Source organism: Mustelus asterias, chromosome 5 (assembly GCF_964213995.1).
Source record: "Mustelus asterias chromosome 5, sMusAst1.hap1.1, whole genome shotgun sequence".
NCBI lineage: Eukaryota > Metazoa > Chordata > Chondrichthyes > Carcharhiniformes > Triakidae > Mustelus > Mustelus asterias.
In genome coordinates, this window is record NC_135805.1 from 59,490,754 (window position 1) to 59,498,019 (window position 7,266).

A 7,266-nucleotide genomic window follows, 5' to 3' on the forward strand; every position below is an offset into this window, starting at 1 on the left:
GCAGGAATGTTTGTGGATGATCTTACCGCCCCCATTGTCAACTGAGGCCCTTCAATGGGAAATTAAGATACACATCCACTGCCACCGGTATTCACCCAATGGCAGGTGGGAGACTTGTCAAGTGGAAGGCTGGAAAAGTAAACCCACAGGCTTTCCTACATTTGTTGTGTGTAAAACATTGAGACATCCTAAAGTCATGAAAAGACTGCAACCAGAGTATTGTGTCCAGTTATGTTCACCACAGTTTCTGAAGGATGTGAGGGTGCTTGAGAAGGTGTAGAGGAAAATTAAATGGATAATTGAGGAAAAGAAACGTTGTGGTCTTTGATGTCAAACACGATGAGAGTCACTCCTCTACCCTTGCTTCCACATCCTCACTTAGTGAACCCCCACCTGCTTACACTCACTTGTGGCCAGGATCCCTTGGCAACACTGGGACACGGGTGGGTGAATTACCAGCAGCAGTCACCGCCTCCTTGGTGGCAATGCCAAGTAAGCAAGCACCGCTGCTGGCGTCTGATTGACTGGCAATTTGTGGGGTACCTTTGACCCTGGGGAAGGCTCGCTACGGCCCAGCCGGTGGGAGAGACAAGCATCACCTATGTTAAATCCTGCCAATTACCCTATGAAAGCTTTGGTATAAATGCAAATCAATTCCCTGGTATATTTTAATTTTCATAATCTCATCACAATATTGTGTAATAAAAATACTGTGGATGCTGAGATAAAAAGAGAAAATGCTGGAAAAGCTCCACAGAACTCTGAAGAAGAGTCACATGGACTCAAACCTGCTGGGTTTTTCCATCATTTTCTGTTTTTATTTCATCACATTCTTTGTTGCCTGTATTTGATTATATCCTTCCATTGTTTGTTTTCTTCATTCTGTTTGTTGCCTAAATTTAACTCTCATCTTACGGTTGTTCCTCTTCCACTTTCTTTACCTTTTCTCTTGTATCTCCAATGTAAATCTTCCTCATTCCATTAGGGAATCTGTGTTCAAATGATCTGGGTCTGGATACAGTTTAAATTGAAGAAGAGCTGTGCTTCCAGGATCCTAATAGTCTTCATCTTTTTCTTCACAGGAGACAATATGACATCAGCAACTAATATAGGGATTTATCGCACCCAGTTTATTTCCATCATCATTTTGGCCTTCTTTTTGTCAGCTTCTTGCTTCATTTCAAACCATCTAACAGCTGGATTTATGCTCCATTGGAATCTGCCCACAACAGCACTCGTTGTGGAAACCCCCTTTGTGAAAGGTGCTGAAGAGAATGAAATTATTGTGCTCGTTTGTCTTTGGCCTTTTGGTCAGAGATTTGAGCTCAGTTCTTGCAAATCAAAGTTTAATAAACACCCATAACTCTCACTTGACAGCAGATAGGAGCCTCTATAACAAATCCCACGCTGTCCTTTTCCATCACGCAGCCAAAAGTGGAGACTTGTCCAATCGGCCCAAACAAAATTGGACAACTTTTCAGAGAGAGGTTTGGATGAATCTGGAGTTATTCACCCATTCTTCAAAAACGACTGGACCCAATTCTTCAAAATGACTGTAACATATTGGGAGGGGGTTGAGAGGGGGGGTGGGGGGAGGGGAGATTCAGATATTGAAACACCTTATAGGTCTCTGACAATGAACAAGGTTTAAACTGCCTAGTAATCTTTTGTGTTGGTTTGTAAGCAACTCAGAACACTAATCATGCCAGAGTGAAGTTCTACTTCAATTCCACAAATACATTAACACTAGCACTTATGGTCAAGCCGTTGGAAAACATCAGAGTGATAATAAATTTATTTCTACCATATCTAATTGTAAGTTCGACCTGTCCTTTGAGAATTCAATACATGAAGATTACATAACTGAAAAGCTCTGCAATGCTTTGCTTGCTGGCATCGTGCCTGTGGTCTTGGGGCCACCTAGAAAAAAACTATGAAAATTACATTGTGGTCAAGTCTTTCATTCATGTGGATGATTTCCACTCAGCTAAAGAGTTTGCCGATTACCTGCACAAGTTGGATGGTAATGAAGATTTGTACATGCACTATTTCAAATGGAGGAACTATCACAGAGTATGGATGGTTCATTTCCAGGATAAACATGCATGTAACATGTGTGAAAATGAAAAGCGACATAAAGAATAGAGACCATGTTTGGAGAAATGGTTCTGGGACTGAACTCTAAAACATTTCCTTGGTAAATATCATGGATCATCAGCAATATCTATCAAATTCAATTGACTTCTTTCTCCAAATGAAAATGTGTTTGATCAATTTTTTGATTTAACCAAAAAGAACTCCACAGCCTTGCATCTTCCCCGGTGATGTGAGAATCCATCATGATTCTGAAACTGCAGCAGTTGAAATCCGAGCATCAAATTCTCATCTTAAATTGACTTGTGCTGGAAAATGTAATTGTTTCCAAGGTGAACCATTTTATTTGAGGAAACTTCAAACTGTCAATAGAAAAATATTTGAAAAGATAATTTTTATTAGAAATTAAGTGAATGTATCCTGCAACAGCTTGTAAAGCCAATTAGATATTTTAACTGAAGTAATATGATTCAGCTTACATTACAGTTCAAAGAAAATAATTTTAATGAATTATAAGTGCTATAAATTTCCATCTCTTTTGCGTAGACTTGAAATGCTTTGTTTAGAATTTATAATCTTTCTTGGCCCTGAGCTCCAAAGTTGCTGCTGTCTTTACCTTTTATACGAAGTGTATGAGCTGACTTGGGATCCAGCCATACAGCCTCGAGCAGCAATGTTACTCTGTGATGCGACTGGTAGTAAGATTCAACCACAAGTTGAAAATGGACATTTAAAAAAATATATTGCAGGCACGTCGATCTCCTGTCTGCTTATCAAATAACCAGTGCATATGCAATGGGCTCAGATTTAATACCAGGGGCAGGGGAGTAATTCGAATGGAGCGGGAGACTTGTAATTTCTTGTCCACCCCAATCTGGCAGGCTGCACTTATATATTTCAGACTATTGTCTTTAAATGCGCAGACTGAGCTCTGATGACTTCATAGGGGCTCCATGTAAACTGCCATTTTAGGCTGAGGCCTGAAGGCCCCAGTGGTGGCTTCCATGCCTGGCAAAACCTACTGGGAACCATTCCTAGCGCCAAGAGAGGACCCACAGAGTAAAGCTTTTTTTTTTAGTTTACTTGTGGGTTAAGAGGAGCAGGAATGCTTTTGCGACCCCTGATGAGGAACTCTTGAAGCAAATCTGCCCCCTTCCTCAGAAAAAGTTCCCTTTCCTGAGCACTTCCCTAGTGCTGGGTTCCATACCGCAGATTTCTCAGCGATGGCCTCCTGACACCAAAAGGCAGGATTTTACGGCCTCGCTTGAGCGAGACTGGAAATTCCAGTCCGAAGTCAATTGACATTTCCGTTATCCGCCCCTCGCCCACTCCGATTCCATGGTGGGCGAGGTGGTAGAATTCTGGTGCAAATTTCAGTCATTGGGCAGCAGTTTCATGTCATCTTCACTCTCATTTCGATTGGGAAGCCAGCAAATTGAATGCTAATAAGATCCTGCCATTAAAATTGCCTGAGGTTGTCTGCTGCTAATCACAGTAGATCCACAGATCACATTGCCGTATCCCTGCCTGACTATTGAAATTAAGCTCAATGGGCTTTACATTGTTTATGGCTCAAATCTTTCATTGCAGCTTTAGTCAACAGTTTGGCTACTTTCTTGATAATTGCTGTATTAGTTATTGATATCACTGAAGCAAATTAAACGTTAGCCGATAATTTAATGTTATGTTATTAAATACTGAATGCAAAGTCAGCCATCTTTTATATATGTTATTACGATTATTATGATAGGAACATAGGAAGAAAAGAGCAGGTGTAGGCCACCTGGCTCGTCGAGCCTGCTCCAAGATTCAATTAATCAGGGTAATCGGCTACCTCAACACCACTTTCCCACACTATCCTCATACCCGTTGATGTGGGCAACACTGCTGCCTCATACAGCCAGGGACCTGGGTTCGACTCCAGCCTCGGGTGGCTGTTGTGTGGAGTTTGCATGTTCTCTCCGTGTCTCCGTGGGTTTCCTCCAGGCTACTGTTTCTTCACACAATCCAAAGATGCGCAGATTAGGTGGATTGACCCGATTTCAATTTTGCAAACCCACTGAGATGAAGGAAAGCCACTCGTGCAGCCCACTCACTAGCCTAGGTTGTCCATCTTAAATAGTTGGGTTACATTTGCTACTTTCCAGCCTGCTGGAATCTTTGCAGAATCTACAGAATATCACTGAAAAAAGACACATGTTGAAGTTTTTGTCTTGCACTCGATGGGAAGGCGATGGCCTCTGGTATTATCGCTAGACTATTAATCAGGCAACTCAGCTAATGTTCTGGGGACCCGGGTTCAAATCTCACCACGGCAGATGGTGAAATTTGAATTCAATAAAAAATATCTGGAATTAAGAATCTATTGATGACCATGAAACCATTGTCGATTGTCGGAAAAACCCATCTGGTTCGCTAATGTCCTTTTTAGGGAAGGAAATCTGTCGTCCTTACCTGGTCTGGCCTATATGTGACTCCAGAGCCACAGCAATGTGGTTGACTCTCAACTGCCCTCCAAGGGATGGGCAATAAATGCTGCCAGCTACGCAACACTCATGTCCCACGAATGAATATAAAAAAAGAACATTCACACAAATACCAAATATAAAGAGAACAACAATTTATACTTCAAGAGAAGAGAGCGCTGATTAGTTGCCAAGCGGACTCTGATTGGAGAAGATTGGAGAATTATGAATGCCAGTTAACTGACAAACTTTGTTTAAACTCAAACCAGGCAGGTTGGCTCTCATTGTTCTGGGGCATTGCCCTGGGCATGCACAGAGAATAGCTGTCACCTATTTTGTTAAGTTGAAACAGGCGCAATATCTGTGCATTTTCCTTCCGTCTGCATGTTTCCATGGCAACATCTCTACCAACCAGAGGATACTTTCCACGCAATCCGCACTCATTCTTACAACAATGTGTAAATTGTTGTTCCCTTTACATTCGATATTTTAGCAAATGTCCATATGAGTGCAAGGTGAAAAGCATTGACATGAATCTTTTTCAGTAGTACTCAAGTTCTGTTCTACCACATGTTCAAATCTGTAGAATCTTGAAAGATAACACCAATGCATCCATGATCTCTATAGTCATCTCATTCCACACTCTGTGATGTAACTTATCAGGTCCTGAGGATTTATCGACCTTTCGTCAAATTAATTTTTCCAATACTATCTCTTTATTAAAACTTGGTTCCTTGGTATGTCTGGGAGATTGTCAGTATCTTCCTCCATGAGAATAGACATTAAGGGCGGGATTTTTCGACTGTGCTCGCCCCTAAACCAGAAAACCCAAAACCAGAAAAACCAGAAAACCCAAAACCAGAAAATCCCACCCGAGGTCAACAGACCTTTGATGATCCACCCAGCGCTGCCCACTACAATTCCCGTGGCGAGTGGGACAGGAAAACTTCCCCCTAAGTGTTTGTTTAATTTCTCCATCATTTCCCTATGCTTCATTATAAATTCGGTTGTCTCCACCTGTAATGGATCCACATTTGTCTTTGCGATTCTTTTCTTTTTCACATACCTAAGGAAGCTTTTACAGTCAGCCTTTAAGTTTCCCGCTAGCCAGCACTCATATTCTCTTTTCCCATTCTGCATTAGGTTTTTTTTTGCTCCTCCTATGCTCAATTCTAAATTGCTCCCAATCTTCGGGCTTACCAGTTTTTCTGGTAATCCTATAGGCCACTTCCTTTGACCTAATGCAATTTTTAACTTATTTTGTCAACCGTGGTTGTTTTAACTTTCTTGATTGGTTTCTGTGCTTTGTAGGCCAATTAAAACCTCTTTAAATACTAGTCATTGCCTGTGTACTGTGAAACCTTTTAGTGGAATACACCATAGCCAACTTGTCCCTCATACCTTCATAGTTTCCTCGATTCAGATTTAAGATCCTAGTTTCAGAATGAACTACATCACTTACAAACTTAATGAAAAACCCTATCATATCATGGTCACTATTTCGACAAGGCTTCTTTACAATAAGGTTATTAATCAGCCCTTTTTCGTTCCACCATACTAAATCTAAAAGAGCCCAATCCCTGGATCTTCAATGTACGGCTCCAGAAACCCACCTCATACACACTCCAGATATTCATCCTCCACAGCAATAATGCTAATTAGGTTTACCCAGTCGAGTCCCTATTTTTATATCCCATTCCCTTTGAAATAAATGCCAACATTCCATTTGCCTTCCCAATTACCGGCTGAACTTGCATGCTAGCTTTTTGTGATTTATGCACAAGGACCCCACAAATCCCTCTGTGCTGCAACTTTCTGCAGTCTTTCTCTATTTTAATAATATTCAGATCATCTATTCTTCCTACCAAAGTACACAATTTCACATTCCTACATTATATTCCACGTGCCAAGTTGTGTTCACTCACTTAACCTGTCAATATCCTTCTATAGATTATTTGTATCAACCTCACCACTTGTCTTCCCACCTATCTTTGTGCCATGTGCAACTTGACAACAGTACATTCATTCCCTTGTCCAAGGCGTTAATATACATTGTACAAAACCCAGAATGTCCAGTCGGAATGTCTGTATTCAACTGTTTTTTGCAATTTGGTATAATGTGAGGAAAGATGTAAAGACTAGTGAAGGAGGTCCCACACTCTGTTGTGCTGATTTTAAACAAAATACATGCTAATTAAACAGTAAAACACACAAGAAAGTCAACTAAAATCAAAGTTAACTACATTAATGGCTATCCGCAATATCTTTAAATTTACTCAGTTATAAGTCCCTCTATTTTCTTTACCTCAGAACTAAACCTCCCCAAACAACATCCCATAGGTTTTAAACCTAAAAGCAAAATGCAGCTATAGTCATCATACCAGGCACCTTGGGGTTGCTTCTGATTTAGAACAGAGACAGTTGGCTTCTCAAAATGGCTTTCTCTGGACACAACTTGTTAGGAATTGACACATCTTCCTGTTGCATGTCTCTCATCTCAGTTTCCTGACTGGGGTAAATTTGCCTCTGATATACTGTCTTTCGTTTTGATTTTCCTTTACTTGAACGAACCTTCTCAGAAGTTACATAGAACATAGAACATAGAACAGTACAGCACAGAACAGGCCCTTCGGCCCACGATGTTGTGCCGAGCTTTATCTGAAACCAAGATCAAGCTATCCCACTCCCTATCATCCTGGTGTGCTCC

The 7,266-nt window shown here is 40.9% G+C and overlaps 1 pseudogene; it reads left to right on the forward strand.

Moving 5' to 3' along the window:
* The first annotated feature begins 1,090 nt into the window (after positions 1 to 1,090).
* Positions 1,091 to 2,178, forward strand: LOC144493559 (4-galactosyl-N-acetylglucosaminide 3-alpha-L-fucosyltransferase 9-like; annotated as a pseudogene).
* Positions 2,179 to 7,266: the final 5,088 nt, after the last annotated feature.